Genomic DNA, 26,257 nt, shown 5'->3' on the forward strand with positions numbered 1-26,257 from the left:
AAAAAAAAAAAGGTTATGTGCGACTTTGGTCTGAATGCGATGCAAATTCAGCCATACAATCTGTATGGATGAATTTGCAATGCACAGACATCGCATGTGATATGCAGAGCAGTGCGTTGCGAATCACATGCAATTTCTGACATCGCATATGTGAACTGGCACTTAAGAGTAGACAGTGTGGGGCGGATTTGTGAAAAATGCAAACAACAAAAACGGATGCAAATTATGAATGGCTGCCTAAAGCATCCACCTCCGGGTCATGTCTTTACTTCCGAAAGACAGATAAATAATCTCAGACTGGTCAGTATTAGCCACCAATCAAGTTTTCCTAGTACGTATTTCACAGCTCCTCACTGCACGTCCAATTCCCAATCCTTCTAAAGCAGTGAGAGGTCTTTAACCACTTGCCCTTCAGTATATTATATATATATATATATATATATATATATATATATATATATATATATATATATATATATATAAAATCACACACACACACAGATCAGCCATAACATTATGACCAATGACAGGTAAAGTGAAAAACATTAATTATTTTGTTACAATGGCATTTGAAAGTGGGAGGGATATATTGGGCAGCAAGTGAAAATGTTGCCCCTGAAGTTGATGTGTTGAAAGCAAAAAAAAAAAGAAAAAGAAAAAAGGGAAGTACAAAGATTTGAACGACTTTGACAAGAGCCTAATTGTAAAGGCAACAAGCAGCTTGCTATGGGGGCAGCTGAGCCCCTGCTCCATGTCCATTCTTCTCATTGGCTTACTGACTTTGATTGACGGCAGCAGGAGCCAATGGCGCCTGCTGTTGTCTTAGCCAATGAGAAGGGAGAGTCCCCGAAATTGTTGGCTTTCGTGCAACATCGCTGGATTAAAAAGGTGCTCAGGAAAGTATTAGGAGAGCTGCTGCACACAGACGATTTTTTTATCTTAATGCATAAAATGCATTAAGATAAAAAAAAAACCTTTTGCCTTTAGAACCACTTTAAAGCGGTAGTATCCCGCTTTTTGACACTTTTACCTACAGGTAAGCCTATAATAAGGCTTACCTATAGGTATAATTAATATCTCCTAAACCGGCACGGTTTAGGAGATATTTGCAGTGCATGCAGCCGCTCACGCGAGCGGCGCATGCGCTCTGAAGGTCCGGGGGGACCTTCAGTTTTCCTAGCCGGCAGCTTGCCGGAAAATCACTCCCGCGCGCATGCGCGGGAGTGACGTCATCGCGGCTCCAGCCAATCACAGAGCCGGAGCCGCCGAACCCGGAAGAGACGCTTCCGGATCATGGCGGCGCCCGCAGCGATGTCCAGGGGTCCGCGTCGGGGCTTCGTTCTAAGGTAAGTAATGCATAATGAGCTAGTATGCGATGCATACTAGCTCATTATGGCTTTGTCTTGCAGGTTTTTTTTTTTGTTTTTTTTTTCATTTTCGGGTTTACAACCGCTTTAACCACTTCCCGTTGGGAGGACTTCCATGGACAACCTTAGGTTTCAGTGATTATACTAGGATGATGCCTGCACCTACAGGCATCATACCGGTATGTATCTTTTCAGAGGGCGATTCCCTTTCAGGTAGAAGTTATCCGAGTGGCTAATTAGCCACTCGATCACTTCTGCAGGTGGCAGAAGGGGGTCCCCATCCCCCTCCTGTGGCTGCCTTCTCAAGCCCCACCGTCCCATCGCAGAGCCCGGGAGCGATGGGGTCAGGGAGCAATTGCTGCCCTGAGCAGAGAGAGAGGAACTTGTGTTCTGCTTTCTCTGTAACCCAGGAAACCGGGAATGACAAGTAGTTCATCACTTCCAGTTCCCCCTCTTGGTTTACCTGGCCGCCAGTGGCTACGAAATCAGCTGATCAGACTGATCCGTGTCTGATCGGCTACATGGGAGGTTAGAGGAGAGATTTGGGATCCCAGATCTCTCCATAAAGAGGACTGGCCATGACCCATGATGTCACAAGGGATATTGTTCATATTGTGATAGCAATGAAGGTAATTAAAAAAAAAAAAAAAAAACAAATGTAAAAAATAGATAATTTATTAATAATAATAAAAAACATATCTTAAAGTCCCGTTCCACCGTGCAAATGTGAACGTATACGTTACACCTGCACGCATTTGGAAACAGTGATTGCACGCTAGGTATTGTCGCAAACGTCGGAGCGAGATTATTAATTCTAGCACCAGACCTTCCGTGCAACTCTAAACTAATAACGCTTATGGTGAATTTTAAGCCCTGTAGTTTGCCGCCATTCCTCGTGCAGACACAATTTTAAAGCATGATGTGTTAGGTGTCTATTTACTCGGCGTAACATCATATTTCACATTATACAAAAAAATTGGGGGGCTTGGGCTGTACCCGGATGAAGATGGCCACTTAATCCTCTGCTCTGACACCCAGGGGGTCATCCTAAGCACTTTTGAGGGAGATAAGCCTCCATGGACAAACAGGACAAACAGGACCACAGCCCTTCAGCATCACGCACCTGTTCACCCCATACCCTGGGGGGTGCAGCCCGGTAGTAATAAACCCGATCAATTATGGTCTCAACTTCGAGACATGGAAGCTGCAGCACCGCATCCTAGTAGCACGTCGCACCCTGAAATCCTCCTCACCCCTCTCACTCAACTACGGTTACCACGACTCCTTCAGCCATAGCGGCTCCCAGCCTTGAAGATTTGAGAGCAGTGGCCTCAGATAATAAAGACACTCTGTCAGCAGCCATCTCCAACCTGAGAAGAGACATCCAGGCCTTCGCCACAAGGCTGGATGAAGTGGTAGAGATGACAGCCCGCCATGACCGCCATATGTGAGGCGAGACAGAACACGGATGCTCACACTCACTACCTCAGTAACATACACAGACACCTCAAAGACTTGGACAATAGAGGATGGCGACATAACATCAGGGTGAGGGGTCTCCCTGAGGCTGTGGAACCCAGCCATCACAGCTAAGCTGTATCAGCCTTATTTAATGACCTCCTGGGGAGACTCTTGGCAACACCGATCGAAATTGAAAGTCTCCACCAAGCCCTCCCACCAAGGGGCAGGGACACAGAACCTCCCAGAGATATAATCTGTTGTATCCTCAATTTTAGACTTAAGGAGGACATCTTAAACATAACAAGACTTGGGGGAAACTAATACTCTACCACGGCACAGAGATAAAACTGTTCCAAGATCTCTCACAGATTACCCTGTAACAACGCAGAAGCCTACTGCAACTGTTAGACATACTCAGAGAAAGGGAGATTCCATACAAGAGGAAACTTCCATTCTGTCTTGCAGCTGGCACGCCAGGCCATATGGCCCACTTGAGAATGTCAGAAGACCTACAGGCTTTCTGTGACACACTCAATATCCCACTGGCAGAGCTGCCAGATTGGTAGAATGACCTAAGGCTTGCTGCTCACCCTGCAGCAAAACAGAAGTTCACCCAAGTGGATCATAGACCTCATACCCTTCCCCCCACCTTCCCCATCCACCCCCCCCCCCCCCCAATTTCTACAAGTCAGACCGGGTGGCTATCAGAGGTTACAATATATACTGTGTAATCCGATTATAATAGATGATAGCCAAGTAACTTCTGCATGCTCCTTTCCCATGTTCTGCCAGTCATGATGACCTCTATATCCTCCCAGGGATATCCATGTTTGTGTTTTATTAACAACCTTGGTTAATGTTTCAGGTTTATTTTACTTCCTCCGGTTACTAAACGAGGGTTGGATCAGCCATGCTCTCAACACTGAAAGTACAACGAAGTGATATGCAAAAATATCACCCCTACTTCATTTATTCTCTTAAACAATGACAACGTTGTACACCTGGGAGTTGAGAGCTGGGCTGATCTACCAACATAATGGTTAGCACCATAACCTGTCACCTCAACGAAGGAATTCCAGTTGTATTAGATCTTTATGCTCCTTGTCAACTAACTTGCCATCACATTACTTGTTTTACCTTTATCATTACTCAGAACTTTATTATTATAGAAACATAACACCCAGAGGAGAATGGAAATTAAGAACAGCTTATCCAAAGCAATCAATACCCTTACATAATTTTGATGACGACACATTGAAGCGGGGAAACCACAAACAACGCAGGTACACTTCTGACACAACCATCCTCCCCAAGTCCCCATGTACACCAAATCCACTGTAAAGCCCCGTACACACGTACCGATTGTCGGCCGAACGATCGGCCGTCTTTCGTCCGGTGCTGTCCTGTCGGTTGAAAAGTGCTAAAGACTGCACACGAATTTTGTCGGCCAACAACAGCCGACTGCAGAAGTGATGTCATGTGATGGTTAACTTTCCGTGTGTTTTTTCTTCTCTGAGCATGCCCAGTCTTGCTCATCTGCTGTTTGTCGGCCGAATTCTGTACTGACTGAGGAACAATCGGCCGTTCTGGTGTTGGCCAACAAAAATTTTAAAGCCTGCACAGCAGATTCTGTTCGGCCGAAAAGTCGCAGTCGGTTGTCGAAAGCATCATACTAACAAGCCGACAATCGGCCGATCGGTAGGTGGCCGAATATTTACGGCCGACAATCGCTACGTGTGTACAGGCCTTAAGTACCATATGATGCTCTCACTTACCACCATCTACATCCTATATATTTAACACCCAATACCTACTCCACTTTACTCCAACATGTCACACTCTTCGCCCACCCTACTCCCATCCTCCCCTAAACTACTTGAGCCAGAATGATACTCGTTTAACTTGGACACATTGGAAATACTGAAACCACCCCACACCTCATAAAACCCTAGTACTGCATTTTAAAGTCAAACCCCTACCCATAGCTACCCTTTGCCCCCCATAAAGAAGTAAGACAATCTATCTCCCTCTATGACCCATACTTCCATTCTCTGAACCCGAAAGTGTCTAGGCAACTCAATAACCAAACAACTAGAGAAACGCTGACTTCACAGGGACCTACCACACTCCGCCACAGCACATTAATCTTACTTGTGCTGATCCACTCCAACTTCCTTCTTGTTAAACAAAGGGCAAGTTAGCTGGCCTAACTCTGCTGTCGGATAAACATACACTGCCACCCACCTCAACTAATCCTTTCTACATTTATCCCCCATCATCCCCCCTTTTTCTTTCCTGCCTAACTACCGCAATCAAATACATCTTGATAGCAATAATTCATCTTGTTCAACGTCACATATCTACCCAATTGCTTGAAATTAAGTGCATATAAGTACCCACTATGAACCTGACAAACCATAAATCAACTCCAGCAAATCTCAAAACTAGTCTCTCTTAATGCTAAAGGACTCAATGTGCCAGAAAAAAAATTGAAACTCCACTATATATGAAAAAATTGAAAGCAGACATTGTCTTCCTGCAGGAGACTCACTTTAGATTAAATAAAATTCCCAAATCCTTTAATCGCGACTTCCCCACAGTATACCACGCAACAAATCCGCTAGCAAAAACAAAAGGGAGTCACAATCCTTACATCCAGATGTATTCCATTGCAAACAACTGATTCCTTATCAGACGCAGAAGGTTGCTATGTTTTCCACAAAGGCTCAATTTGAGGACGGCCGATTACCTTAGCTTACATCTATAGTCCCAACACTTCCCAAGTGAGCTTTTTCCAAGACATTACCAATACTCTGGTATCCTTTCAGACCTGCATTCTTGTTCTTGGAGGAGATTTCAACTTAGCCATGAACCCCCTGGAAGACACATCTACAGGCACATCATTCTTGACATACTAAGTCCTTCGGCAGGTAAAAATACAGCTACAAGAACTATTACTGTACGACACCTGGCACACTCTCCACCCTGTTGACAAAGACTTCACATTTTGCAGGTCAGGATCGACTATATCCTGATCTCGCAAAAAGATCTCCCATTTCTCAAATCTGCCACTATTGAACCATGTTTATATCGAATCACAACCCTATCACCATTTTCAGAATAAATCAATTCATTCAAAACTTGGAGACAACGGAAATCTAACCGATCGCACAAATAAAAAACTCTTTGAAAATGCACATTACAAACTTCTCCCTAGATAACAATACCAAGGACACCACCTCCCTCACCCAATGGGAGGCTCATAAATGTTCTATTAGAGGATCCTTTCTGGTGATGGCATCCGCTAGAAAGATCTAAAGAAGAATCCATAGACGCTGTTATTACCAAAATAAGAAAACTAGAAAAGTCACACAAACTCAACCAGATACAGAACACTCGGACTGCACTGGTTCACAATCGCGCCCTACTAATCGACGAACTTAGACGGAAAACCAGACGTAAATACATTCTCTCCCAGAGACTTTTTTACGAAATGGGGAATAAAAGCGGTAAACTGTTAGCTGGAGCATTACAAACCAAAAGAGCGAATACTACGATTGGAGAATTACAAACATCCAGCAACCAAACTCTAGTCAATAACGATGAAATAGCCAACCATTTTGCACTATTTTATTCAAAGTTATACAACCTTCCCCCAGAACAGAAACCACCTAATTACAAAAGACCACACTTACAGACTATAGCAGACTTCCTTAAAAAAATATAGCCCGACACCAATCCCTAGTCAACAAGCCTGTGACATCGATAAACCCATCACGGCAGAAGAATTTAATATAGCTCTCAAACATATGAAACCAGGCAGGAGTCCAGGCCCAGACGGTTTTTCTGTGACCTACTACAAAACATTCTCAGACCTGTTGACACAACCCTTTCTGCAAGCATTTAAACTTCTTTCCAAGCCGGGACCCCCACAGAACAACCTACTAGATGCCCACATCACGGAGATCCCCAAACCAAGTAAAGACCAAACACAAGCTTCCAAATTCAGACCTATATCTCTGTTGAATGTCAATATCAAAATATTTGCGAAAATCTTGGCCAACCGCCTTCTCCCATTCCTTAAAAGTATTATCCTGAAAGACCAAGTAGGCTTTATACCTGGCAGAGAAGCCAGAGACAATACCTAAAGGCAATAAATATCCATCACTGGCTTACCAAGTCAAACCAGAGAGGTTTTTTCCTGTCATTGGATTCAGAGAAGGCGTTTGACAGGCTGGCCTGGGACTACCTGGAAGCAGTCTTATGGGCTATACACACTATAAGATTTTCTGAAGACTTTTTCCTTTAGACTTACCAAAACCATATAATATGAGGTCAAACCTAAACACTTTCAATGTGTATGCAATCTGGCAGGCCCTTGCACTACATAGAAAAGGTAAATCTGAAGAAAATCTAACCACAAAAGTTGGATAGTGTGTATCCAGCTTTACACTCAATTGGGCTGGGCAATCACCTGATCTGCTTTATTATGGCCCTGTATGCTAGCCCTAAGGTAAGGGTTTGAACTAATGGCCTCCTGTGGGACACCTCCCCTATAAAAAAAATGGAACTTGTCAGGGATATCCCTTATCCCCCCTCCTATTCATTTTGACCTTAGAACCATTCTTAAACTGCATTCGCATGAATGAAAACATTAACGGTGTCAAGATAGCAAACCAACATTACAAACTCGTTGCTTTCGCAGATGACATTCTACTCTTTTTAACTGAACCTCTAATCACCCTACCTAATCCTCTGAATGACTTACAACAGTTTCACTACATAGCACACTTTAAAATTAACTTCAACAAATCCCAAGCCCAAAACATCACACTATCTCCAGAACAAATCCAACATTGTAAAAAACAAATTCCCCTTTACATGGAAACCAGACACTATTACCTATCTAGGGATTCACCTACCCTCTCAACTACAGGATCTATCATCGAAAAATCACCTCCCAATTCCACACACAATAACCGAAAAAATAGAGAAACCCTTCATTCTCCTGGTTCGGCAGAGCCAATATCCTTTAAATGAATGTCCTTCCACGACTCTTATACCTCCTCCAAACAATATCCATAAAACTCCCAAAGTCATTCTTCCGATCATTTAGACACCTGTGCTCCACCTTTCTTTGGAACCACAGACGCCAAATGATTAGTTACTTCCAACTTGCGTTGCCTAAACGCAAAGGAGGGATTGCACTCCCTGACCTACAATACTATTACTGGGCATGCCAGCTGACCCCCATAGTAGATTGGAATATCACTTCCAGACTAAACACTGGGTTGCACTGGAGAAGTCTTTTTCTTCTCCTCTAATAAGTTCAACCCCATGGATACGCCATTAACATCCACCCAAAGCCCTACGCAAACACCAGTAGATTTTTACACGCCGGAACAAAGTTTCAGAATTGGCCCAGAAGGGAAGTGATCAATGCTGGCTCTGATAGAAAGGTGTCAGGCAGAATGGTAAGTAGGGAAGCACTGAAATAAAAATTCTGGGCCGAAACCAAAAATGCAGGATGCCCTTGGCCGAAAACCGAAAATGACTTTTTCCCCCAAATAATTTTAAAATAGATAGAAGAGGGGCATACACCAAAAACAGGCAGCGACCTACACCTGTCGCTGCCACCCTGTCACAGTATATGTACTGTGACGGGTTGGCAAGAGGTTAATTTAATTACCAATGGTATTTGTATTATGCAGCATGAGGGGGTTAATGGATTGTCACTGCTGGTCACTGATGCATTAGTGACCAACCAGTAGCAGTTAATTAACCCCTTTGTGCTGCATTAGTGCAACCAATATCAGTGTTAATTAACACTGGTTGCAATAATGCAGCATAAAGGGGTTAATTAACTGCCACTGGTCGGTCACTAATGCATCAGTGACCAGCAGTGACAATACATTAACCCCCTCATGCTGCATAATACTAATACCATTGGTAAACTCGCCTCAGCTTCCGCCCCCCCCCCCCCGCCTCAGCGTCCCTCTCGGCAGTAGCAGTACACCCCCCCCCCCCCTGCCTCAGCATCCCTCCCCATCCCAAGGATGCAAAATCTCCTACTCACTCTGCTCCTCCGGTGTCCTTCCAGTTTCAAAAAACGCGCCTCTGGCCAGCGGCCCGCCTCCCTGTGATGTCACTACTACTACGATCTGTGCATGAATGAACTGAAACACCGGGCGAGCGGCCGCTAATAGCTATAACTATGTGAGCGATTCACTTCCCTGTCAGAGGAGATACCCGCATGACAGGGAAGTGAAGCGCTCACATAGTTATAGCTATTAGCGGCCGCTCGCCTGCCCGGTGTGTCAGTTCATTCATACACATCGTAGTAGTAGTAGGGACATCATTGAGAGGCGGGACTTTTCAAACCTGCGCTGCGCCCTCCTCCTTCCTCACGGCGGCCATTAATTTTGGCATTTTTAACCCATTTTCGGCCGAAATGGGATAGGCCCACTTTTGGCCGAAATTTTGGTGCATCCCTACTGGTAAGGGTGCCCACACTGACCTGTGTCCATAGTCAAAAGACCCTACAATGGGCACATGAACATCAGAATTAGACCATAGATCTAAGAAAGAAGGGGGCCTGGTCTGATGAATTCAAGATCGGTTTGAGGAACACTACAGGCAGTTTGAGGCATTGACTTGACCTTCAAATTCTCCAGGTTGCAATCCAATCGAACATTCGTGGGATGTGCTGTAAAAACAAGTCCGATTCATTTTGCCCCACCTCAATAGGATCAGCTACTGACAGCTTTGTGTCAGATACCACAGCATACCTTCACATGGGTCTAGTGAAGTCCATGCCTCCATGGGTAATGGTAGGTGGTCATGATGTTATGGCTGATCAGTATATACTTTCCCGACAGCAAGTGGTTGCAGCTGCCGCCATAAACCTCAAATGTTTTTTTGTTTATTTTAAAGCCAATGACCAGCTTCCTTGTAAAAATTACAGTTTTACATAACTCAGAAGGGCTGCCTACAAAGGAGATGGAGAAACATCTGTTCCCTGATCACTGTGGTGAATGATCCCAGACACAATTAGGAATTTGTAATTTCTGGTTTCAAAGACATCTTTCATTGGCTGTTACTGCCCAATGAAACAGCTGATCAAATACGATCTGTTTGATCAGCTGCCTTGCAGGGCAGGGATAACATCAGGGGTCTAATAGACCTCTGATGTCTCTATAAAGAGTACCCATCACTGCCCAAAGGTATCACAAGGGGGCTTGTTCACCCCTTGTAATAGCAATAAGGTTAAATGAAAAGAAAAAAAAAAAAAAAAAGAAGAAAAAAACCACTATATTTAACCCCTTGCCGACCGCCCCACATACATTTACTGCGGGATGGCAGCTCCTCTACGCACAATCACGTACAGGTATGTGATTCTGCGCTTCTGGGTCATGCACGGGTGCTGGCAGTGACTCGCTCCCGCTGTGATTGGACACAGTGGAACCCACCGATCGTTCCGGAGAGAGGCAGAACGGTGGTCTGCCCAATGTAAACATGGCAGATTGCCTTTCTGTTAGTAGGGAAGATAGAGATCCTGTGTTTCTGCTAAGCAAGAATACAGATCTCTGTCTTCCCACAGTTAAAAGCAACACATACACACAGCAAGCACTCCCTAGGAACACATTTAACTCTTTGATCTCTTCTGATGTTAATCCTTTCCCTGCCAGTGCGATTAGTACAGTGAAAGGGCATATTTTTTAGCACAGATCACTATATTATTGTCACCGGTCCCCTATATTGCTGAGCACAGACACACATTTGGGGCTTCCTCATAATACCGAGCACAGGAACACATACAGCGTTTCCCTATAATGCTGAGCACAGATACACATATGGGGCTCCCCTATAATGCTGAGCACAGACACACATATGGGGGCTCCCCTATAATGCTGAGCACAGATACACATATGGGGCTCCCCTATAATGCTGAGCACAGATACACATATGGGGCTCCCCTATAATGCTGAGCACAGATACACATATGGGGCTCCCCTATATTGCTGAGCAGACACTCATATGGGGCTCTCCTATATTGCTGAGCACAGACACACATATGGGGCTCTCCTATAATGCTGAGCACAGATACACATATGGGGCTCCCCTATAATGCTGAGCACAGATACACATATGGGGCTCCCCTATATTGCTGAGCAGACACTCATATGGGGCTCCCCTATAATGCTGAGCACAGACACACATATGGGGCTCTCCTATAATGCTGAGCACAGACACACATATGGGGCTCCCCTATAATACTGAGCACAGACACACATATGGGGGCTCCCCTATATTGCTGAGCAGACACTCATATGGGGCTCTCCTATATTGCTGAGCACAGACACACATATGGGGCTCCCCTATAATGCTGAGCACAGACACACATATGGGGCTCTCCTATAATGCGGAGCACAGACACACATATGGGGCTCTCCTATAATGCGGAGCACAGACACACATATGGGGCTCCCCTATAATACTGAGCACAGACACACGAGGCTCTCCTATAATAATGAGCACAGACACACATATGGGGGCTCCCCTATATTGCTGAGCAGACACTCATATGGGGCTCTCCTATATTGCTGAGCACAGACACACATATGGGGCTCTCCTATAATGCGGAGCACAGACACACATATGGGGCTCTCCTATAATGCGGAGCACAGACACACATATGGGGCTCTCCTATAATGCGGAGCACAGACACACGAGGCTCTCCTATAATAATGAGCACAGACACACATATGGGGCTCCCCTATAATGCTGAGCACAGACACACACATGGGGCTCTCCTATAATGCTGAGCACAGACACACATATGGGGCTCTCCTATAATGCGGAGCACAGACACACATATGGGGCTCCCCTATAATGCGGAGCACAGACACACATATGGGGTTCCCCTATATTGCTGAGCACAGACACACATATGGGGCTCCCCTATAATGCTGAGCACAGACACACATATGGGGCTCCCCTATAATGCTGAGCACAGACACACATATGGGGCTCCCCTATATTGCTAAGCACAGATACACATATGGGGCTCCCCTATATTTCTGAGCACAGACACAAATATGGGACTGCCCTATATTGCTGAGCACAGACACACATATGGGGCTCCCCTATAATACTGAGCACAGACACACATATGGGGCTCTCCTATAATGCTGAGCACAGACACAAATATGGGGCTCCCCTATAATGCTGAGCACAGACACACATATGGGGCTCCCCTATATTGCTGAGCAGTGAGCACAGACACACATATGGGGCTCCCCTATATTGCTGAGCACAGACACACATATGGGGCTCCCCTATAATGCTGAGCACAGACACACATATGGGGGCTCCCCTATAATGCTGAGCACAGATACACATATGGGGCTCCCCTATAATGCTGAGCACAGATACACATATGGGGGCTCCCCTATAATGCTGAGCACAGATACACATATGGGGCTCCCCTATAATGCTGAGCACAGATACACATATGGGGCTCCCCTATAATGCTGAGCACAGATACACATATGGGGCTCCCCTATATTGCTGAGCAGACACTCATATGGGGCTCTCCTATATTGCTGAGCACAGACACACATATGGGGCTCTCCTATAATGCTGAGCACAGATACACATATGGGGCTCCCCTATAATGCTGAGCACAGATACACATATGGGGCTCCCCTATATTGCTGAGCAGACACTCATATGGGGCTCCCCTATAATGCTGAGCACAGACACACATATGGGGCTCTCCTATAATGCTGAGCACAGACACACATATGGGGCTCCCCTATAATACTGAGCACAGACACACATATGGGGGCTCCCCTATATTGCTGAGCAGACACTCATATGGGGCTCTCCTATATTGCTGAGCACAGACACACATATGGGGCTCCCCTATAATGCTGAGCACAGACACACATATGGGGCTCTCCTATAATGCGGAGCACAGACACACATATGGGGCTCTCCTATAATGCTGAGCACAGACACACATATGGGGCTCCCCTATAATACTGAGCACAGACACACATGAGGCTCTCCTATAATACTGAGCACAGACACACATATGGGGGCTCCCCTATATTGCTGAGCAGACACTCATATGGGGCTCTCCTATATTGCTGAGCACAGACACACATATGGGGCTCTCCTATAATGCGGAGCACAGACACACATATGGGGCTCTCCTATAATGCGGAGCACAGACACACATATGGGGCTCCCCTATAATACTGAGCACAGACACACGAGGCTCTCCTATAATAATGAGCACAGACACACATATGGGGCTCTCCTATAATGCGGAGCACAGACACACATATGGGGCTCCCCTATAATGCTGAGCACAGACACACATATGGGGTTCCCCTATATTGCTGAGCACAGACACACATATGGGGCTCCCCTATAATGCTGAGCACAGACACACATATGGGGCTCCCCTATAATGCTGAGCACAGACACACATATGGGGCTCCCCTATATTGCTGAGCACAGATACACATATGGGGCTCCCCTATATTGCTGAGCACAGACACAAATATGGGGCTCTCCTATAATGCTGAGCACAGACACACATATGGGGCTCCCCTATAATGCTGAGCACAGACACACATATGGGGCTCCCCTATATTGCTGAGCACAGATACACATATGGGGCTCCCCTATATTGCTGAGCACAGACAAACACATGGGGCTCTCCTATAATGCTCAGCACAGACACACATATGGGGCTCCCCTATAATACTGAGCACAGACACACATATGGGGCTCTCCTATAATGCTGAGCACACACACAAATATGGGGCTCCCCTATAATGCTGAGCACAGACACACATATGGGGCTCCCCTATATTGCTGAGCAGTGAGCACAGACACACATATGGGGCTCCCCTATATTGCTGAGCACAGACACACATATGGGGCTCCCCTATAATGCTGAGCACAGACACACATATGGGGGCTCCCCTATAATGCTGAGCACAGATACACATATGGGGCTCCCCTATAATGCTGAGCACAGATACACATATGGGGCTCCCCTATAATGCTGAGCACAGATACACATATGGGGCTCCCCTATAATGCTGAGCACAGATACACATATGGGGCTCCCCTATATTGCTGAGCACAGACACACATATGGGGCTCTCCTATAATGCTGAGCACAGATACACATATGGGGCTCCCCTATAATGCTGAGCAGACACTCATATGGGGCTCCCCTATAATGCTGAGCACAGACACACATATGGGGCTCTCCTATAATGTTGAGCACAGACACACATATGGGGCTCCCCTATAATACTGAGCACAGACACACGAGGCTCTTCTATAATACTGAGCACAGACACACATATGGGGGCTCCCCTATATTGCTGAGCAGACACTCATATGGGGCTCTCCTATATTGCTGAGCACAGACACACATATGGGGCTCCCCTATAATGCTGAGCACAGACACACATATGGGGCTCTCCTATAATGCGGAGCACAGACACACATATGGGGCTCTCCTATAATGCGGAGCACAGACACACGAGGCTCTCCTATAATGCGGAGCACAGACACACATATGGGGCTCCCCTATAATGCTGAGCACAGACACACATATGGGGCTCCCCTATAATGCTGAGCACAGACACACATATGGGGCTCCCCTATAATGCTGAGCACAGACACACATATGGGGCTCCCCTATAATGCTGAGCACAGACACACATATGGGTCTCCCCTATAATGCTGAGCACAGACACACATATGGGGCTCCCCTATAATGCTGAGCACAGACACACATATGGGGCTCCCCTATATTGCTGAGCACAGACACACATATGGGGCTCCCCTATAATGCTGAGCACAGACACACATATGGGGCTCCCCTATAATGCTGAGCACAGACACACATATGGGGCTCCCCTATAATGCTGAGCACAGACACACATATGGGGCTCCCCTATAATGCTGAGCACAGACACTCATATGGGGCTCCCCTATAATGCTGAGCACAGACACTCATATGGGGCTCCCCTATAATGCTGAGCACAGACACACATATGGGGCTCCCCTATAATGCTGAGCACAGACACACATATGGGGCTCCCCTATAATGCTGAGCACAGACACACATATGGGGCTCCCCTATAATGCTGAGCACAGACACGCATATGGGGCTCCCCTATAATGCTGAGCACAGACACGCATATGGGGCTCCCCTATAATGCTGAGCACAGACACTCATATGGGGCTCCCCTATAATGCTGAGCACAGACACACATATGGGGCTCCCCTATAATGCTGAGCACAGACACACATATGGGGCTCCCCTATAATGCTGAGCACAGACACACATATGGGGCTCCCCTATAATGCTGAGCACAGACACACATATGGGGCTCCCCTATAACGCTGAGCACAGACACACATATGGGGCTCCCCTATAATGCTGAGCACAGACACACATATGGGGCTCCCCTATAATGCTGAGCACAGATACACATATGGGGCTCCCCTATAATGCTGAGCACAAACACATATGGGGCTCCCCTAAAATGCTGAGCACAGACACACATATGGGGCTCCCCTATAATGCTGAGCACAGACAAACATATGGGGCTCCCCTATATTGCTGAGCACAGACACACATATGGGGCTCCCCTATAATGCTGAGCACAGACACACATATGGGGCTCCCCTATATTGCTGAGCACAGACAAACATATGGGGCTCCCCTAAATTGCTGAGCACAGACACACATATGGGGCTCCCCTATAATGCTGAGCACAGACACAATGCACATATAGGACAACAGAACAGGTGTAATGTGCAGCCATGCCTCCACCATGTGTGACCCAATTCGCAGCAGCAGCCCCCTGACACCTGTCCCCAGCACACACCGTTCTCTGCAGGCACCGGCTCCACAACACTTCTTGAGCTGGAGGTCACGCTAGGACCCCTCCACACACCAACATGGCGGCGCTCACCTCTCCTACCGGGCTACAGTAACTTCAAACACCGCTAACAAATGCTTCCTGCTCACTAGACTCAAAACCCGAGTTTAGTGGGTCAAGACGCCGCCTCGAATAACAAAATGGGCTTTAACAGTGCTACTTTTTACATTATATCTGAAACAGGCACGTTCTGGACAGCCTAAGAAGTAAAAGGCCCCGTTTCATTGCCCGCATGCGCATTAAATCGGTCGATCCATCGCTTTAACTGAGGAAAGGGGGTGTGGGGTGATTGTAGGAAGCATTTGTGCTGGTAAATTGTGGTATATTCCGCCTGGCTCTGTTATGGGTTCATAACCCAGCGCATCACGTGATTGCATGTGAGCGGCCATGATTGGTGTGGGCAATTCGGGTTTTTTAGTTCTCGGTTTGGGTACGTGTTTTCACCTATTGGGTGAGGTTGCAGGGAGGCCGGAGAAGATGTGTTACGAATCCTAAACTCGTAAAATGAAACAGTGTACAATGAAGAAAGATGACTTTTGTACTGTGCTTCTCTCTGTATAAGGGCTGCTATAGAATAGCACTAGGTGTTCTCACAGCAAAGAAGACCTGTTATCCACACACATTCCATGATGAACATGAGCAATAACTCTGCTTCAGTGTCATTTCTATTTTGTGTTTAGGTGGAAATATGGGCAAAGTGAAGATGACAGACGATGTAGTCAGTGACTAGCATTGCAGCAGAATTCATCTCTGGACATAATATGGTTTCTCCTGTCATAAACCAATCCATCGCTTGTTAAGCCCCGTACACACGCGTCGAAAATTGGCAGGGAATTTCCGGCCAACGTCCGATCTGCCGATTTTCGGCTTGTTAGTATGATGCTTCCAACAACCAACTCCGACTTTTCGGCCGAAAAAAATCTGGTGTGCAGACTATAAAATCTTTGTCCGTCGTCAGCACAACTGCCGATTTTCGTGCAGTCAGTACAGATTTCGACAGGGAAAAATCTGATGAGCAAGTCTGGGCATGCTCAGAGAAGAAAAAACACAAAGAAAACTAACCAACACATGACATCACTTCTGAAGTAGAATTTTGTTGGCCGAGAAAATTTGTGTGCAGTCTAGGCACATTCCAACCAACAAAACACAACTTGGACAAAAGTCGGACGATCGGTCGGCTGATAATCGATGCGTGTGTACTAGGGCTGCAACTAACGATTAATTTGTCTGTCGACTAATCTATCGATTATTTTTACGATTAGTCGACTAATCTAACGATTATTTAAATTTTTAATTTTTTTGCTTAATTGTTTCTTTGATTAGCTAATTAATCCTGTAATTAATACAGACCCCCTCAGTAAGCCCCCCTCCCAGTACAGACCCCATAGTAAGCCCTCCCACCTAGTACAGACCACTTAGTAAGCCCCCCCTCCCAGTGCAGACCCCTCAGTAAGCCCTCCCACCTTGTACAGACCACTTAGTAAGCCCCCCTCCCATTGCAGACCCCTCAGTAAGCCCTCCCACCTAGTACAGACCACTTAGTAAGCCCCCCCCTCCCAGTGCAGACCCCTCAGTAAGCCCTCCCACCTAGTAAAGACCACTTAGTAAGCCCCCTCCCATTGCAGACCCCTCAGTAAGCCCTCCCACCTAGTACAGACCACTTAGTAAGCCCCCCTCCCAGTGCAGACCCCTCAGTAAGCCCTCCCACCTAGTACAGACCACTTAGTAAGCCCCCTCCCATTGCAGACCCCTCAGTAAGCCCTCCCACCTAGTACAGACCACTTAGTAAGCCCCCTCCCATTGCAGACCCCTCAGTAAGCCCTCCCACCTAGTACAGACCACTTAGTAAGCCCCCCTCCCATTGCAGACCCCTCAGTAAGCCCTCCCACCTAGTACAGACCACTTAGTAAGCCCCCCTCCCATTGCAGACCCCTCAGTAAGCCCTCCCACCTAGTACAGCTGGCAGACCCCATGAACCCCAATAACAGATCCTATACACCCCCAGCTGGCAGACCCCATGTACCCCAATGACAGATCCCATGTACCACCAGCTAGCGGACCCCATGAACCCCAATCAATGACAGACCCCATGTACCCCAATGACAGATCCCATGTACCACCAGCTAGCAGACCCTATGAACCCCAATGACAGACCCCATGTACCCCAATGACAGATCCCATGTACCACCAGCTAGCAGACGCCATGAACCCCAATCAATGACAGACCCCATGTACCCCAATGACAGATCCCATGTACCACCAGCTAGCAGACCCCATGAACCCCAATCAATGACAGACCCCATGTACCCCAATGACAGATCCCATGTACCACCAGCTAGCAGACCCCATGAACCCCAATGACAGATCCTATACACCCCCAGCAGGCAGACTCCATGAATCCCCAACAACAGATCCCACACACCCCCCAGCTGGCAGACCCCCATGTACCCCCCACTGACAGGTCCAATAGACTCTAATGACAGGTCCCATGTCCCCCCAGTATTAGATCCCATGTCTCCCATGCACCCCAATTCCAATCCCAGCACATGACTCCGGACACTCACTTAGTAAATGCCTCTCCCAGGTCTATGACCACCGCGGTCTTCTCTCCCTGCGGTCTTCTCTCCCCCCGTCCCCAGCCCCTCGTACGGTGGCATCTCCTCCTCCCCGGGCCCAGTGTTCTGCTGCGGCGCACTGATTTCTCCCGGCCGGAAGCGGCGCTGAGGCCGGCCAGGGGGCGTGTGACGTCACACGTTGACGCGTCGACGCCTTTCACGCACGTCGACGTTTTTTTGTAGTCGACGTAGTCGACTACGTCGACGCGTCGTGGCAGCCCTAGTGTGTACGGGGCTTTAGAGTTTATGTACATTGAGCCACGCATGCGCAGCCCAGCGTACATTTATACAGCACTGTTCTGTGCCATGATGCTGTAACTCCCATGCATGCATATTGTTACTGCCTGGCTGGTAAAGTCAGACATAATGTGCTACTATGCAGTGAACGCTAGTAAATTATGGCATTGAGCTCCCTGGGCCATTAAACAAAAAAAATAAAATTACAACGTTTTAATTCTACTTTAACAGAGCATTTTTAAACTTTTTCTCAGTTCTTGTAGCATAGTTTTATTACCTGTTGATCCTGTTAGTAAATCTGTTAATTTACCATGTGCTTTAACTCATTTGCTGGCAGGTCTGTATGTCGTATGGAGTGTGGGTATAACTGACAAGCCAACTTCTGGTTGTCAGATGGAAGCAGTACAGCACTTCTACGGGTGGCAGATTGCTTGTACACACCCTCAGTAACTGGCACCCCCACACCATTTATCCCAGGTTCCCCCTGCTTATCTGCGGGCCCGGGACTGGCATGGCGGGTGCCGCCAGGTAGAGGGGAGGGAGCTCAGCCGTCATGCGTCCACTCTCCTCGCTGACCCAGAAGCAACATGTATGACGCCACTTCCGGTATTCTATCGAATAGTGCAGATCGTTGGATAATGCCTCCGGTGATCTGAGCATGCACAGTACATAATGTCACTTCAGCTGATTTCTCAATCAGCTGGCGTGAACTCAACACCGTGCATGCGCAGATCATCCGAGGCATTATCACTCTCTTAGCGCATGTGCAAGACTTGAGCGACATCATAGGTGGAGTCATGGGCAGAATACTATTGTTGTTGGGCAGGTTTGGGTGTGTTACAGGGCAGATTTTGCAGTACGGATTTGGGTGTGTTGCAGGGTCCGCCATTCAACGCACCAAAACCTGCCCTGCAACACACCCAAATCCACCTGTCACGTGATTGGTCAATTATCGCACATAAGCAGAGCCAGGCAGAATCTGATTACATTCCCCTTTGTCGCTTTGCTGATCGTGGGATAATGCCTCTGACGATTTGCGCATGCGCAGCTTGTAACGTCACTTCAGCCGATCTCCCGACCAGCTGGCGTGACGCTAACATTGCGCATATGCAGATTGTCGGAGGCATTATCCGACGACCGTCACTATTCGATAGAACACCAGGTCCCCCTTTCATTTTCCCTGGCCACCATGGCTGGGAGGCAATCTAGTGCAGTGGGATCTCCACTGCATTACATTCATGGAGCATAGGGAGACATCTCATTAAAGAGAGCCTGTCACCCAAAAAATGATCACATAGAGAACTTTTTTGTCCCCTATGCAATCTTCAAGCCTAAGATGATTTTGTAAACATGCATGCAAACCGTCACATACACCCAGTGGCCTCATGTGATACACGGAGATGAAACAAATCCTCCTACATAAGTTGTATCTGATTTTTTGCAGCACAGTTGTCCTGTACATCCTTGAAAAATACAGAAAGGAAAAGAGTTTTGACTCACAGAACAGGGGGTGGGGAGCTGAAGTTACAAACTGTACAAGAGTTTTGAGAGCTGATTGGAGGGAAGGGACACACCCACTTCACACAGCACACAGGAACAGAGTTGAGGCTGTCAATCACATGCTGTGTGCTGAAGGTCCCTTCCCTGTCACCTTTTTTCTCTTGGTTTCAGGCAAACTTGGCAGAAATGTTGATAGCATTCTTTGTTCTCTCTGATATGCATGGTTCTTGAATCCATTCAGGGGAGGTAAGTATTTTTGCATGATTCATTGGAGTCCATAACAGACATCCCAAGTCTCCCGCGAGGTGCAGGAGTCTCCCGCATTTGAGCTGCAGCTCCCTGACACCTGCAAGTGTCAGAATGGATGCTTCCTGTATAGTTCTGGCTTTGTCCTGTCACAGGCGGAGTGATATAAAATGCACTCCTCCTGTGAAAGGAGAGATACAGGAAGCATCAGCTCTGCATGCTTCCTCCAACGCCGCTCCTCACACTCTGTTGATCATGTGTCTCAGAGCAGCCAGCAATACCCACCAGCAGTAATAGTCAGCAGTACCCTCCAGCAGTACCCATCAGCAGTACCAGCCAGCAGTAACCACCAGCAACACCCACCAGCAGTACCAGCCAGCAGTACCCACCAGCATTACCAGCCAGCAGTAATCACCAGCAGTACCCTCTAGCAGTACCAGCCAGCAGTACCTGCTAGCAGTACCCACCAGCAGTAACCACCAGCAGTACTGACCAGCAGTACCCACCAGCAGTACCAGCTAGCAGTAACCACCAGCAATTCCCTGCCAGCAGTACCCACCAACAGTACCAGCCAGCAGTACCCACCAGCAGTACCCACTAGAACAGGGATCCTCAAACTACGGCCCTCCAGCTGTTGCGGAACTACACATCCCATGAGGCATTGTAAAACTCTGATATTCACAGACAGCACTAGGCATGATGGGAATTGTAGTTCCTGAACAACTGGAGGGCCATAGTTTGAAGACCCCTGCACTAGAAGTACCAGCCAGCAGTACCCACCAGCAGTACCAGCTAGCAGTAACCACCAGTAGTACCAGCCAGCAGTACTCACCAGCAGTACCAGCCAGCAGTAACCACCAGCAGGACCCACCAGCAGTACCAGCCAGCAGTACCCACCAGCAGTACCAGCCAGCAGTAACCACCAGCAGTACCCACTAGCAGTACCAGCCAGCAGTACCCACCAGCAGTACCCACTAGAAGTACCAGCCAGCAGTACCCACCAGCAGTACCAGCTAGCAGTAACCACCAACAGTACCAGCCAGCAGTACCCACCAGCAGCACCCACCAACAGTACCAGCCAGCAGTACCCACCAGCAGCACCCACCAACAGTACCAGCCAGCAGTACCCACCAGCATTACCAGCCAGCAGTAATCACCAGCAGTACCCTCTAGCAGTACCAGCCAGCAGTACCTGCTAGCAGTACCCACCAGCAATTCCCTGCCAGTAGTACCCACCAGCAGTACCAGCCAGCAGTGCCCACCAGCAGTACCCACTAGAAGTACCAGCCAGCAGTACCAGCTAGCCGTAACCACCAGCAGTACCAGCCAGCAGTACCCACCAGCAGTACCAGCCAGCAGTAACCACCAGCAGTACTCACCAGCAGGACCCACCAGCAGTACCAGCCAGCAGTAACAACCAGCAGTACCCACTAGCTGTACCAGCCAGCAGTACCCACTAGAAGTACCAGCTAGCAGTAACCACCAGCAGTACCAGCCAGCAGTACCCACTAGAAGTACCAGCATGCAGTACCCACCAGCAGTACCAACTAGCAGAACCACCAGCAGTACCAGCCAGCAGTACCCACCAGCAGTACCAGCCAGAAGTACCCAGCTGGCAGTACCGACCAGCAGAAACCACCAGCAGTACCAGCAAGTAGTAACCACCAGCAGTACCCACCAGCAGTACCCATCAGCAGTACCAGCCAGCAGTACCTGCCAACAGTACCCACCAGCAGTACCAGCCTGCAGTAAAGCATAATTGTAAGTATCCCAGCATGTATAGTGTTTCTGACTCCTGCCACCATGACCAATTCAAATGAAGTCATTTGTAAATTAAGTCAAAAGACAGCTAGATACAAATCCCTTCGCCACTGTAGCCAGAAAATTCAACGAGAAATTAGACATGGCCAAGGAAGCAGGACTACTAACTAAACGTGAACATGATTACTTGCAAGTGACTGATTACAACATACTGATATTCTACATAATACCCACAGTTCAAAAATGCCTGGAAAAATCACCAGGTGGGCCCATAGTTTCTTTGATAGGTGGCCCTTCAGAAAACAATAAGCAAATACCTGGACCTCCTACTGAAAGAAATCCAACTTAAATCATTTGTACAAGACACCAGAGACGTCTTGTCTTGATAAAAATCAAAGACTTAAAAGTAGAAGGGGATATGTGGCTAGTGGTATAGATCAGTGATGGCGAACCTTGGCACCCCAGATGTTTTCGAACTACATTTCTCATGATGATCATGTACTCTGCATTGTAGTTGAGCATCATGGGAAATGTAGTTCTAAAAAATTGGAAATATGAGGCCGCACTCTGGTCACAAGTTGAAATCAAAAAATAATTCCTTTATTCCTCAAGGCGAAGGCAGACAGACAGTGTACAGACAGACGTGCAAGGTCACCTTGCACGTCTGTCTGTACACTGTCTGTCTGCCTTCACCTTGAGGAATAAAGGAATTATTTTTTGATTTCAACTTGTGACCAGAGTGCGGTCTCATATTTCCAATTTTTTACGTCTTCGGATGACGGGTCCGACCAGCACCAGGTCTGAGACATACACCTGAACGGCTCCACCCTTCTGTTTCTCAAATGTAGTTCTAAAACATCTGTGGTGCCAAGGTTCGCCATCACTGGTATAGATGTTGAAAGTCTCTATACATCTATCCCATACCATTGTGGTTTACAGGCAGGAGCTTACTTTTTAAACCATAATTTCCCCGAATTGGGCCAACAAAATTAATTTATACTAGATCTCTTGGAATTTGCTTTAGAGAACAATTTCTTTCAGTTCTCTAGGAAATTCTATCAACAGACTAGAGAGACATCAATGGGTGCACCACGGGCACCCGCCTATGCATGTCTTCACCTGTGTGATGTGGGAGATTTTTGATGTATTCACCTCACCGATGTACCTTGGCCCATTCATACATGGCTAAGGTACATCGATGACATGCTGGTCCTATGGAAAGGCGCCATAAATATCTTACATTAGTTTATCAAATGTTTAAATTCCAATACTAGGAATATTCATCTTACATATACTTTTGATAAGGCACAGATTCATTTCTTGGACCTTCTGATCTCCATTGAGCATGAAAGCTTGGTAACACGCACCTTTCAGAAGGACACAGCAGCCAACCCACTACTGCAGGCTGGTAGCCATCACCCAGAATGATTAAAAATGGGATACCAGTAGGAAAGTTCCTTCGTATTAAAAGAAATTGTGTGAAACAATGTGACTATAGACAGGAGCAAAAAGAGCTATATTCAAGATTCTGTGAACGTGGATATTCACATAGACAGTTACGAAGAGAAAAACAAAGAGCTACCAGCCATGATAGAGATACACTCCTTCAAAAAAATGAGACCAATGAAAAGAGGAAAGAAATGGAAACCATGAGACAAGTCAGAATTATTACATTACCCAGTTCATTACACAATGGGAACAAGTTTGGGGAATCCTGAAAAACAAAAGGGTATCCTCCAGAATAATATATCTAAACATTTGGGAAGGACCCCCAAAATGGTTGCCCGAAGAGCCCAAATTTCAGGTGACATTCTGACATGGTCTGAGTATATAAAAACGCCAGACAGCAATTGGCTATCTTACTATCCCAGGACCAAGGGTATGTAAACCTGTGGCAAGTGAAAAAATGTGTCCATTTGTGGACCGAACAAATACCTTGGATGCTGAAAATAAGAAAGGTTTCTTTATTAGGGACCTAATTAATATCGCAACTTCAAGAGTGATGCCATAAGTTCTACATTTCTACGCATTAGGATAGGTGAGCATATGAGAGAAATGAAGGAGAAAGAACCTGAAAAACCTCTAGCTAAACATTTTCAAAAGGTCCATGGGGGTAGCTTGGAAGGCGTGAAGGGTATCTATTAGAGATCGACCCCGATATATCGGAATTGGATTTACCGATATTGCCGATATTTTCGTGGCGTCATTGCGTATGTTGCGCACACACCTTTTGCCTTCTAACACCACCTCCCATGCTTGCACGGCCCATACGTGGCGTCGTTTCACCGCGTGCTGCACACGTTCTCTGCCTTAAGACTGCCTCCTACACCTCCTACGCCTCGGACAGCCTCGTGTGCAGCCAGCTACAGTCCGGTCCGGTCACAGTGCCAGCTATCCACCCACAGGCCTTGGCCTCAGGGCCAATTGATACCGTCTTAATTATCTCCTACAGCTGTCCCTCCATTTATCCATTACAGGGCAGGATTATCGGATACCGCTATTGTAGCATCTTACCTTGTTTTCCCTCCACTCTCCACACAACAGCTTTCATATTTATCATCTGGGATATATCCACAGTGAGGTGCCACCCATTACATTTACATTTACTATTGACAACGAGAGACTGACCCCATTTGATGATATTATGTGTAATCGATGATGTAATCGATTTGGCTCACCTTTTTTAAAAACAAAGTATAGTTTTCAATAAATTCAAGCATTAAACCACATCTACCGGTCTGACTCGCCTTATATTACCACTTTTCTTGTATCACTGGGAAGCTATACTCTCTAGGTAAATACAATAATAATTAGACAGCAGACAGAAATGACACTAGGCCTCATGCACACTGGATGTTATCAAAACGTCAGTAGAAAGCTGTAGCTGTAGAAGGAGTTTTTCAGCTTTTTTGCAGTAGCGTTTTTTAAGCTTTTTTCAGCTGTAGCATTTTTTTAGCTTTTTTTTTTTTTTTTAGCAAACTATATTACCACAAAATCTTATGGCTCAAAAACATTAATAAATGCAGAATGTGAAGAACTAATTTAAAACCCGCGCTAATGAATGATCTCTTAAACCTAAAGTTTCAAGTGAAAAAGTGTAAATTAAAAACGTGTATATAAGGTGCAGCTGCTGCAACACTAAAAAGCTTAGGGAAAATGGTAAACACAAATTTAAGCAGCGCTAGCACTCAATAATAAAAAAATATAAGTAACTCTATGTGTGTACTTCAATTAAATATGTATGACACTCTAGTGATAATACAAGTTGTAAAAAACAGTGTATATGGTTATACCAACCTTAATAAATAGCATTCAATAGTGATATAAAATATAAAGTACTGAAATTTCGTGAATAAAAAACTTTAAATATGAATAAATTGCTAAAAATTAGTGAAAAGAGTCCATAAATATATTGAAATCAACAATCAGGTGAAATATTATAGTCCTTATAGTAATCCCAAGATAAGGTGCTCCAGTGCTAGTAAACAATAGAGTGCTCCAAGAGTGAAGGGTGCCCCTCTCAGTTCCCTACTCACCAAAAAAGCCAATAGTTAGGAGCCTTAGAAATATTGCACATAAGCCTTGGCACCAGGATTCCTAAAAGGATTCCTCCATATGCTTTTCCCTAAATATTCATGGGTCCGCTTGCGCATCCACCATTAGAATAAAAGAAAAAAGCCATGCATAGTGAAGTATGTATATGTAGGTTTAATTGTGCTTGAAAGCCAAATACATACTTACAATGTAGCAGATCATATAAGCAAAATACACAAACTCGCCTCGTGGTTACGCCGCTCGGCGTGCGTTCCACGGGCAGGAAGTGACCAACCGGAAGTGACGTACCGCTCCGTGCGTGACAGGAAATACGTCTTTTTTTAACGTGTTTCGCCGTAAGTTTCGGCGTTTTCAAAGACATCATTTCCTGTTTACACAAGCCTTTTATAATGGGCAAAAACCGATCGTCATATCCGGATATCAATTTATTTTAAAATACTTTGTTGGAAATGACATAAAATATACTGGGAAACGATATTGTGATTGGTATATTGGCACTGCTATCCGACATCCTATTTTTACCAGTGCATAT

At 46.4% G+C, this 26,257-nt stretch overlaps 1 protein-coding gene across 1 annotated transcript in view; it reads right to left on the minus strand.

Moving 5' to 3' along the window:
• TMEM161B (transmembrane protein 161B) overlaps positions 1 to 15,801 on the minus strand; it is a 102,264-nt gene extending 86,463 nt beyond the window's left edge. Inside the window, exon 1 of the mRNA XM_082255562.1 lies at positions 15,758 to 15,801. The gene's annotated coding sequence lies outside the window, so the exon portion shown is untranslated. The remainder of the gene's footprint in view (positions 1 to 15,757) is intronic.
• Between the last annotated feature and the right edge of the window lie 10,456 nt (positions 15,802 to 26,257).

The sequence above is a fragment of the Pelophylax lessonae genome (assembly GCF_965119305.1).
Source record: "Pelophylax lessonae genome assembly, chromosome: 1".
NCBI lineage: Eukaryota > Metazoa > Chordata > Amphibia > Anura > Ranidae > Pelophylax > Pelophylax lessonae.